This window comes from Pseudophryne corroboree, chromosome 2 (genome assembly GCF_028390025.1).
Source record: "Pseudophryne corroboree isolate aPseCor3 chromosome 2, aPseCor3.hap2, whole genome shotgun sequence".
NCBI lineage: Eukaryota > Metazoa > Chordata > Amphibia > Anura > Myobatrachidae > Pseudophryne > Pseudophryne corroboree.
In genome coordinates, this window is record NC_086445.1 from 446,366,788 (window position 1) to 446,378,613 (window position 11,826).

General features: G+C 45.0%; 1 protein-coding gene across 6 annotated transcripts in view; it reads right to left on the reverse strand.

Annotated features, from left to right (window-relative positions):
* CAMKK1 (calcium/calmodulin dependent protein kinase kinase 1) overlaps nucleotides 1-11,826 on the reverse strand; it is a 484,479-nt gene that overhangs the window by 310,199 nt on the left and 162,454 nt on the right. The window lies entirely within an intron of this gene.

An 11,826-nucleotide genomic window follows, 5' to 3' on the forward strand; every position in this document is an offset into this window, starting at 1 on the left:
CTAAACTGTTTTTCATGAAAAGCGAGTGGATGAATTTTAAAATTTGTTTGCCATAAAAGAATATGTATAAAGTAACATATTAAGGAAGCAAATTTAAGAAAAAAACACAAGACATGACTAAATCTCCGAGTATATAGCATGCAAAACTGTGCCATACATGACGGGATATAGCAAAGATGTATGTGGACACATCTGTACTTCCCGCATTGCCATACGGCTTTTTGTTCCTCCTTGTTTGTTGATGTATGCGACTGCTGTCGCATTGTCTGACTGCACCTGAACAGCCTGAGCCTGCAGCCTGTGCACTACTTGTCATAGCGCATTGTAAATTGCCCGGAGTTCCAGGACATTTATAGACAGCAATCTTTCGTGATCCGCCCAGAGACCCTGGAGCTGATAATTTTGAACTACAGCTCCCCAACCTCTGAGACTTGCGTTCGCCGTGAGAATTATCCAATTCCAGGCACCGAACCGTTTCCCTGCGGTTAGATTCTGTACTTTGAGCCACCAGAGTAGAGACTCTCTGGCCCTTGGAGACAACCTCACTTCTGCAGTAAATCTGCAGATGCGAGCCCACCACTGTGCGAACACATCCAATTGAAAAGGACGTGAGTGAAGTCCTCCGAACTGAAGCGCTTCGAAAGCCGCCACCATTGTGTCTAATAGGCGAATGCACAAGTGAACCGAGACTGTGCGTGGCTTGAGCACTAATTGTACCAGATGACGAATTACCTGTACTTTCTGTTCGGGTATGTAAATTCTTTGATTTACCATATTGAGAATCATACCTAGGAATTGAAGTCGTTGAGACGGAATCCTTCAGGAATTTGCGTAGACAATGGTAGGAAATCAGATTTTCCTCCCCACTTGGTCTGCGATCTATCTCGTTTGGAATCGGACTCCGCCTGTTAGGAACGTAGCCAAAGTGGACGTTATACGCTACTAGCGAAACTGAAAACGCAAGAACCAACTGCCAACGTCCAAAGAAGCTGTAGGCAGCAAGCAGTGTAAGGTGGTCTTTATTTAGGGCAAACCTGAACTGGAATGCCCTGCCACTACAGCCTTGTTACCTCATCCCTTACCAAAGCAGGGCGAAGCAACAGCCCTACTGCTGTGTAGGGTATACTCCGATAATATTGCAATTGTCTCTGATTGGAAATTGTTCAGCCTTCGCTGAGAACCTGACGTACTGGCCTGGTGCTATGAGGGCTGGCGGCAAATCGACCGCAACAATGTAACTGAAACTGTCTGCTTTACGCAGAGTACTAACCACTATACGATCACGGCAACTTAAACGAGCCAGGTAGGAGACGACCTACAATCCTATTATCCATAGTCAGATGCGTTATACATTGCGCCACTGGCCCAGATTCGTATTTGTCCGACACACTGTGTGACCGACTTTGCAGCGAAGCTGCTTGTTTGATTATGCCTTAGACTTAGTGATCATGTACTCCAACCAGTAAGTACACCACGGAAGTAACGTGTGTATAAACCTGCATTACCGTGCATGTGGTTACCAGCAATAGTGAATCTTCCTGTAGAGTCATGCTGTACAAAACAATTAATAAATTAAACTCCTAACAACACCCCGCTCCTCCAGAGTCTAAGTGTTGTAGGGCAGCAACTTCCGAGAAAGAACCAGGAAGTAACATTAAAAGCAAAAAAGGTCCTACCATGGTTTTTTTTTTTTTTTAAACACCTGTTAAACCAGGATCTGAACCAGTGTCCATGCAAACACAATGTTCACTGTGGCCGGAAACCTAACCACTTGGCTACAGAGCCACCTGTAAAACAATAAGCAAAGCTGCTGCAGGTGTGGCCATGTTTGCAGTGCTCAACAGATACTGTTAATAAGCACTGAGTGCTGACCAATTATTCTTGCTTACTGCAAAATAGATTTTTAATGTCAGCATATTATATATATATATATATATATATACACACACACACACACACACACATACAACAATGTATATTCACACATATTCAGACTTTAATAAATATATATATATATATATATATATATACACATATATGCATACATACACATTATATATATACACATATACACATATCCTGATACACAGGTATAACACATTTTTACAAGTCTGAAACTAAATGTGACCTCACACAGGCTTAAAACCTGAGATGACTGCTGCTTGACCACAGCTTAGTTAATGGGCCCTTCTAGTGGCCGGCGCCGGGAGCGCGCTCTGGAGAGCTATCCTGACTGTAAAACCTATGGTAGGTTTATATTGATAGTGTAAGCCCAAACTGAGCTATTTTTAACAGTTTAAACTAGCATGTATCACTGGTAGTACACTGGTGATACCTGTGATACATGTATGTAGGTGATCACTGGTGATACATGTGATACATGTATGTAGGTGATCACTGGTGATACATGATACTAGCATGTATCACTGGTAGTTGGATCACCAGATTCCCCCAGATGGCAAAACAGTATGCAACCCTGCTTAGCTTCCAAGCTCAGATGAGTTTGTCCAGTGTGGTGTGGCTGTAGATTAAAAATACCTACAGCACCTTGTACTCCCAGGTGGCTAATCAGGCCCAACCCTGCTTAGCTTCCAAGCTCAGATGAGTTTGGGCGTATCCAGTGTGGTGTGGCTGTAGATTAAAAATACCTACAGCACCTTGTACTCCCAGGTGGCTAATCAGGCCCAACACTGCTTAGCTTCCAAAATCAGATGAGATTGGGCGTATCCAGTGTGGTGTGGCCAAGTGAATTAAGCCAAAGCTGCTGCAGGTGAGACCTGAACTCATACTGCTCCACAGATACTGTTTTATAAGCACCATGTGCTGACCAAATGTTATAACATATCTTACTTTACAACAATGAACAAAGCCAGTATTTGGCTGCCACAACCATGATTCAGATTTGCAGTCTTTAGGATAATATCATTATAAACAGTTATGATATAAATAATTATGTATATCCATGTTTTAGACATGGCAGGGAAACTGCTTATTAGTAATTGCTGGTGTCTTACTCATGCAGACAGACAATACAAAAAACAAAACAAAAACAAAGACAGACAACTTGCACGACTCAGTAATTATAGCACTAAGTTGTCTCTATAAATATATATCTGGCCAAGTGCAGTGCACGCCAGCCATATGCCTGCTCCCAAATTCCCCTTAACACCCCTGCGCCTTCAATGGAGGAGAGATGTAACACAGGAAATTCTGGAAATACAACAGGAAACATGGTTAATCTTGTTTTAACAAAGACTTCATAGCCTATTGTAATACATATGCAGCGCTGCTGTATTCCCTTATCAATAAGAGTTGAATCATGAGATTTTATCCAGTGACCCTGACATTTCTGTGTGCAGGGAACATCACTGTGGCAGCAAAGTTACTCACTATAAGAAACCTGCCTTTTGACTCTCATTTGTGTGCCCCCCCATGCTCCGTATACCGTTCTCTGTACACGGAGCCGGGCTATGGTGGAGAGGGAGCCCAAAGCGGCATCGAGGGCCTGGGCCACACACACACACATACACACAGTATCCCACACAGTGGGGCGGCAGCGTGAGCTGACCGCCCCGTTCAACATACCTGGACCCTGTGGTGAGGGCTATGACGGGCCTTCTCTGTAAGTTCCGTCCAGCCTTTACTGCAGGTTTTAGTCCTGCACATGGTAGTGAGGGAGCTCTTTTTAGAGAGGTCCGACAACCACAGCTGCTAAAGCAGCCTTCACTATCCCTGACCCACGCCTATTGGAAAGGGGGATGGGATGTGGTAAATCGTTGAAAAAAGAAAAACTTAGAAAAAAATCCAATGAAATGTGGACCTCTGTGGCAGCAAAGCCACAAGCCTACTAACTGCGTCGAGCACAGAAAAAACACTGAGGTACTCAGGGATATGGAGGGGAGGTATAGTTCCAAAATTAATTTATTCAGTGCCTACTTCCTGTGGAAGCCGTCCATATCCCAAGAGTACTCCAGTGACCCCTAGTGGATGAAAAAGAAACACTATGTGCACAGAACGGAGATGATAATGGGGGTCATTCCGAGTTGATCATAGCTGTGCTAAATTTAGCACAGCTACGATTAGGCACTCAGACATGCGGGGGGACGCCCAGCTGGTCTGCCCCGCATTTCCGTGCCGCCCCCCCCCCCCCCAGAAGTGCAAAGGCATTGCACAGCGGCGATGCCTTTGCACTTCAAGAGTAGCTCCTGACCAGCGCAGCTTTAGCGTGCTGGCCGGAAGGTACTCGTCGCTCCCCGGCCCGCAACAGCTGCGTGTGATGTCACACAGCCGTTGCAGGCCGCTCCTCGCAAGGTCCGGCCATGCCTGCGTTGGACGGACTGCGCCCACGAAACGGCGGCCAAATGCCGCCGTTCCGCCCAGCGACCGCCTCTGCCTGTCAATCAGGCAGAGGCGATCGCAGCCCAGCTACGGCCTTCGGCCGCCTGGCATGCACCGGCGCACTACGGCGCCGGCGCATACGCAGTGGGTACCCGTTCGCTCGACTGCAATAAATAGCAGCGTGCGAACGGGTCAGAATGACCCCCAATGTCCTTTAGAATGAGCATTCAGTAGAAGACTGGAACTTGCACACTAAGTAGATAAATAACTTGCTTACAGGAATATATGAAGCTCTCAGTTGGGAGCACAGTCTGGAGAGAGAATCAGCAGAACCAAGATGGAGGCATATAAACAAGGCTGTTAAATTCAGGCGTTGATTCCAGCATAGCTGTTAGTTGAGATCACTGGAGAGATTTGTAATTAGTGAAGCGCAGCTGCAAGCAATACTGCTTGTGAGACAGATGTAACAGGTAATATCTGTAGCTTCAGCTTTGCTGATTAGATGCACTGGAAACACAAGAGAAATCTGTGTCTTGGACAGCTGCAGCAGCGCTAATGTGTGAGGAGAGAAAACTCAGCAAAACTGAAGCACTAATATGTCACTAGGAATTGCAGACTTGCTGCTAAACAGGAGCCAGGAAATCAGCAATGTGACTTACTGTTTTGGTAGGTTTACAGGAGCTGCTGGTCAAAGATTGGCTGTCAGCTGACAAGATCCAAAACGAAGACATCTATGCATTAGCTCCACAATACGAATACAACTATAAAACTTGACCTTCGGTACAGGTAAGTGATAAATCACATGCATGAAACAAGTTTAAAAGTCAGATTCATGACAAAAGCCCGTCAAGCTTGTATTTTTGCTTGTGTCCATCTATATATAGAAGTCCCAAAGCTGGTAACCCATGGCACTGCAGCTTCTGCCACAGTTTTAGCATGCAAATGCTGGGATGCCTACCCCTACTATATTAAGAGACTAAATACTTTAAAGATATCATGCTCTTGGGTGGTTTGAGTGGCAACTTCCACCTCACCATTTTCTACTCCTGGATTACTGTGCGATCGCAGGGACAAACGTCTATGCCCAAGCAAAAATATTGAAAACCTCATTGCTAGGGCTTCCCATGATAAATGATTTATGCCACTGCTGTTGAGCAGTCTAACTGAATCTGAGCCTTTTTTAGTGCATACAAACTTGCTCGGGGTTCCAATACATTTATGGGAATTTGAGACCAAAATGACTGTAGACAAAGATGATGGACCACAGCACCTCTTCCTTGAAGACACACATCCATTGTGACAATTGTCCACTCGAAGATGGAGAACGATGTTCTCTGATTTAAGTTCTTCCGCAACATGACACGCTGCCTCATTCCTAAAGACATTCTGATGATCTGTGTATCCAGATGAGTGGATCTTGATCAATTTCTCAAGATACTGCTCTGAAATTTTTGTGAATGAAACCAATCATATTGAACTGGGTTACTGGGTGCTCAATATCATTTTATCACTACTTCTGGGTTCAGGGCTTCTGGCTTCAGGTAATGCACCTGCATTCAAATAGTCACTGACATTTCTCCACCCAATTAGACGGCGGTTTCATCACCCTCTGCCATTTCATCAACCTGTGATGAAACAGCCATTTGACTGGGCAGAGAAACGCGTCAGCTGACTGTTGGAAAGTCGGTCCACAACTTTGGCAGCATCACCTGCCTAACTGAGGCAGCATGAGCGGCTGCAGGTGTCGCGGTTTGGAAGAAGAGGTTCCTTATCCGTGGATCCAAGCACTATCAGTCTCCCGGGGCATACAGTGAATATGCCAGTACACAGCTCACACTATACTCTGGCTGGTAAGATCCACAATTGCCACCCATATTAAGGACAGAGGTTGTGACAGCATGTGGTGATTTACTAGCATTGGAGCATTTATTTCAGCAGAGGCTAAGAGTGCCCAGTACCTTGAAGAGGGGGTACTGTGGGAGGTGGCTGAGGGAGTGCTGTGCAATGAACATTGGAGGGGTGGGGAGGTGCTGTAAGGGGGTTATTGGTGGGCATTGCTTTGAGATGGACAATGGAGAGGCAGTGAGTGCTGTGAGGGAGTCAGTGAGTGGGGCAGTGTGTGCTGTGATGTCAGCGTGTGCTGCGAAGGGCTAATTGTTATGTCAAAGGAACTGGCAATGAGAGACAGATATGGAGGGGCAATCAGGGATAGATGCAGGCGCCATTTGATTGCATTTGCCGCCCAGGCTAAAAGTTGCCAGCAGTAGCGGATCTTGCCACGGGCACGCAGGATTTTTGGCCGGGGCACCACCGTGGCAAGATTCGCTACTGGTGCCCCCCAGTGCTCGGTAGATGCGGTGCGCGATGAAGTCATTGCGCACTGCACTGCATTGTGGGAGCGGCACATAGACACAAGGGGTCATAATTGACCTCTAGTGTCCTTGCGTTACTACGGGAGAGATGTCATGACGTCTCTCCCATAGATCAGAGGAGCGGCGCCGGCGGCTGGAGACGGAGGGCAGCAGCGGTTCCAGAAGCAGGAGCGGGGAATTTAAGTATGAAATTTTTTTTTAAGCGGTGCAACTAAGGGGCACATCTCTACAGGGGGCACAGTACTGGGGGCACGGCGCAACTAGGGGGCACAACTCTACTGGGGCACAACTCTACAAGGGGCATAACTGACCACGCCCCTTCTCAGTGAAGCCACACCTCTATTTTTTCGCCCAGGGCGCCACAAAGTCTAGATCCGGCTCTGGTTGCCAGCCAGCCCCTGGATAACATACAACTCACCTTCTCTAACAGGAATGAAAAAAATGAAAATTTTAGATTTAGCCATCTATACTAAAAAAAATACTCTACAAAATAGGATATACAACAAACCTACAGATGCTAATCATTATAAACGGACTGACAGACAGCATCTCAACAACTGGTTGAATGGAGTAAAGCCAACTTTGTGTGTCAGAAGGAACTGCAGTGAAGACACTACTTGTTTACAACAAATGAGCAAAATGAATGTACTGGAAAGCTGCCAATTGAAAAAAATCAACAGCATGATGTTCATGAGTGTGTCATTGGAAATCTTCATCCCTATACAATGTTCATATAGGTTCTTCTAGGAGGCCAGTTTCGGTGGTGATTGTCTTCTTCTAAAGTTTCTTTACAAATGCCCAAAAGTGCATTTGCATCTGGACTGTTGTTACCTGGCCAGGGAAGGACGTCTATATTTTCTGCTTTCCTTCCTACCTTCAAAACAAAACAAAACAAAACAAAACAAAACAAAACAAAAAGACCAAAACATTCCCTACCAAGTATTTTTCAATAGAGGACCAAGAATCTTAGGTAACGCATGAAAAAAACTTATTGCAGTGCAAAACAGTTTTACAGTCTACGTTTGTGGCCAGTAGGTTATGAAAACTATGAAAAAACTGGTGTTGAATCTATTAATTTGCAGACCTCTGTAACTGTTCGACAGGCCATATCAGATGTTTTATAGGGATACAAAACATCAAAAACACTTGAAATGACAGAAACAAGTAAAAAAAAATCTATCGTGCAGAAATTAAGTGCATCTTCAAATTAAAAACGGTCTCCACAAAGATTAAATCAGGACTTAAAAATAAAACGTTTCCTTTAGATCCTAAAATTCTTCACTTCATTTTACCCCACCTATAAGTTTTCCCAATAAGTCTGATATATTACCATCTTTTATTATTTTTTCATGTACAGTATATATTTTTTAATTTTAATATTTGTCATTTATTTTTTATTTTATTTATTTGTATTATTTTTATATATTTTTTACTTTATTAGTCGTTGTGTTTTAAATATAGAGGACATCATATTTGACAATGTTTCTTTAATATTGAGTACAGCGTGCGTGTATAGAACAGGAACTATGGATGTATTTGTACAATTGTAAAGCACAACGGAATTTGCTGCGCTATATAAGAAACTGTTCATTAATAAATAAATAAATAAAATCATTGAAGTGCGTTCCATGCGTGATATCAAGTCTGGCAGCAGTAATATTGTATCATCTGGAATCAGCAATTATGGGATAAGGATTCACTAGATTCTAGTCTGTGCTAGATTATGATAGTATTATAAATTAGTCTATAGAAATCAGCAATAGAAGTTAATGTACCTAAGCAGAGATACTATTTCATCATGTTCAACTAAAATATATTCTTGAGCAAAATGATGTTATTAATGTTGTAACATTATTGTACAGGGATACTTTTTAATGCATTGAGCTTATGGGTTTTAGATCGTCTGTATAAAAAAAATCTATTGTACACAGCAGGGACGGTGCTAGTATGTTCAGCGCCCTCTGTAAATAAACTTGCGCCGCCTTCCCATACGTAATAAAGGGACAGCAAGAAAGGCCCGCGCCACAATAAGGGGTGTGGTCTCACAATAGTACCCCCAATTCAAAAGATTTATACAGTATCACAATCTTATTCACATTACACCAGTCCCCCCGATTCACATTGCACAACACAGTAGTGTACCTTATTCATGTTACACTACACAATAGTGCCCCTAATGCACAATACCCACAGTAGTGTCCCTTATACACAACGCCTACAGTAGTAGCGCCCCTTAAACATAACGCCCACAGTAGTAGCGCCCATTAAACATAACGCCCACAGTAGTAGCTCCCCTTACACATAATGCCCACAGTAGTAGCGCCCCTTAAACATAATGTCCATAGTAGTAGCGCCCCTATACACATAGGCCCTCATTCCGAGTTGTTCGTTCGCTAGCTGCTTTTAGCAGCCGTGCAAATGCTAAGCCGCCGCCCTCTGGGAGTGTATCTTAGCTTAGCAGAAGTGCGAACGAAAGGATCGCAGAACGGCACCAGAATATTTTCAAGCAGTTTCTGAGTAGCTCCAGACCTACTCCTAGCTTGCGATCACTTCAGTCTATTTAGTTCCTGTTTTGACGTCACAAACACGCCCTGTGTTCGTCCAGCCACGCCCGCGTTTCCCCAGGCACGCCTGCGTTTGTATCTGACACGCCTGCGTTTTTACACACACTCCCCGAAAACGGTCAGTTACCTCCCAGAAACAACCACTTCCTGTCAATCACTCTGCATCGTTTGTTGTGAAAGTACGTCGCGCGTGCGCATTGCGTTTCATATGCATGAGCAGAAATGCCGCTTTTTAGCCTGATCGCTGTGAACAACGGCAGCTAGCGATCAACTCGGAATGACCCCCATAATGCCCACAGTAGTAGTGCTCCACATAATGCCACAGTAGTCGTGCCACACATAACATACACAGTAGTCGTGCCACACATAACGCCCCTTACAGTAGCAGTGCCCCTTACACTTATGTCCACATGAGGAGGGGTGGGGATAGAGGGTGGAGTGAGGTACTTACGGCACACAGATCAGCAAGACAGTGCTGCCGGCGCCGCTGCCAAAGGTGCAGTCGGAAGGAAGGAGGAGGGAGGGAGCCGGAGGGACAGAGTCAGAGAGACTTGCACCAGAACCACGCTTCATGCTGCCGAGGCCGCTACCTGTCATACAGTGTGACAGAGGCAGTGGCAGCTAGCAGCAACAGCAGTGCAGGGAGATAATGACCATCAGTCATCAATCGCGATATCCTGCTGTTTTCAAAAGGTGAAAATGGATATGGATAATAGGATACCCACCAAAGTGTTCAAATAAACTGAAAGGAAATTGAATCTAAAATGCATACATTATCTATGGAAGTCTGCACTCACAAAGTAAAGCAGCTGTAGGGGTGCTCCTCCACAGGACCCAGGAGAGCTTCATCATAATCATAACAACAACAACAATAATAATAATAATGCTCCAGACAGGGCTGTTTCTAGCCAATTTGGCTCCCCCCCCCCCATAGATATTAAAAATGTCAAAAATTGCGAGCACCAGAGGTGCGCATGCTCCTGGCAAGGTGGCGTGGCCTCATTAAAATTTGTGTTGTCTCATTAGAATGGGTGTGGCCTTATCTGAAAAAACTGCCTTGTACCCCAGTTTTTGACCCTGCACCAACAGCCACCACAGGGAAAGAAAAAAAAATCTACCATATTAAGCCCCACACAGTAATGCCCCCTGCACCATATTATGCCACACACCGCTATGCCCTTGATGCATTAAATCCCCATTTTACACATTACGGCAGGCAAGTGTCCCCATTTTACACATTACGGCAAGCAAGAGTCCCCATTTTATATATTACGGCAGGCAAGTGTCCCCATTTTACACATTACGGCAAGCAAGAGTCCCCATTTTATACATTACGGCAGGCAAGAGTCCCCATTTTACACATACAGCAGGCAAATGTCCCCTTCTACAAAATGAGAGAGAAAGAGAGAAAGTTACAGCCAGAGGTCCTCTTCCATCCTGCTTCCTGCACTTCGGCCCGCCTCTCCCTCCGCTCCGTGTCCCGGGTGGCTCCCCCTCCTCAGTACTCTGTTCGGGGGCGGAGTTTCATGTAATGCGTCATTGCATGAAACTCTGCCCCCGAGCGAAGTAGTAATGACTGGTAGGAGGGGGGAGCACAAACAGCCATCAAGAGCTGTGGCGAGCAACCCATGCGAATGCACGCCTCGCCCACCGCAAGAAACGGCTCTGGTTTTAGAGTTAGCTTTGAACAAGGGCTCAGCGATTACCTATTGTAAGAAGTGATAACTCACTCAGCAAGAACACACTAAACACCTAATACTAATAATAATGAACAGAAGTCCTGCCATAGCCATTAGGTGACATGAGGCGTCACCAAGCCGTCACAGTACATACAGGGGAAGAAAAGAGGGAGCCGGAGGGACCGAAACGGATAGATCTGCACCAGAGCTGCGATTGATTGTGTCGGCACTGCTGTCTATCAAAGTGTGACAGGCGCAGTGGCAGCCAGCAGAAACAGCATAGTGGGGAGAGCGCCTCTTCATCCCGATGCCTCTTTGGTTTGCAGGAGCTGCTGAGCGGGTAGCGTAGGCTTTGGTGCAGTGAACTCAAGTATGGTGGTTCTTTAACATGGTTACAAGACTGGAGAAGGCATTGTTTAAGGAAGAAAGTGTAAAAGCCGTGTGAGTATTTAATGAGACAATCTGGAAAAAGGTATAGACAGTGCCATTCTCCTTTCACAGAAAGCCATATTATTTGCAGGTGGTCAGTGGCATGTGCAAATAGCAGATGATGATTGTCGCTGATATCAAATCTCTTTTCATGGACAGTGTGTGAATGATCCAATGACACGGCTTAGTACTTTCTTCATCGCTTTGGTACAGATTACGTGAGGTTTATGTGATTTTGGGGGAGATGTACTAAGCCTGAAAAGTGATAAATATCACTGTGATAAAGCACCAGCCAATCGGCTCCTAACTGCCATGTCACAGGCTGTGTTTGAAAAATGACAGTTAGGAGCCGATTGGCTGGTGCTTTATCACAGTGATATTTATCACTTTTCAAGCTTAGTACATCTGGCCCTATGTGAGCATGTTTAAGCAATTTCTTATTCC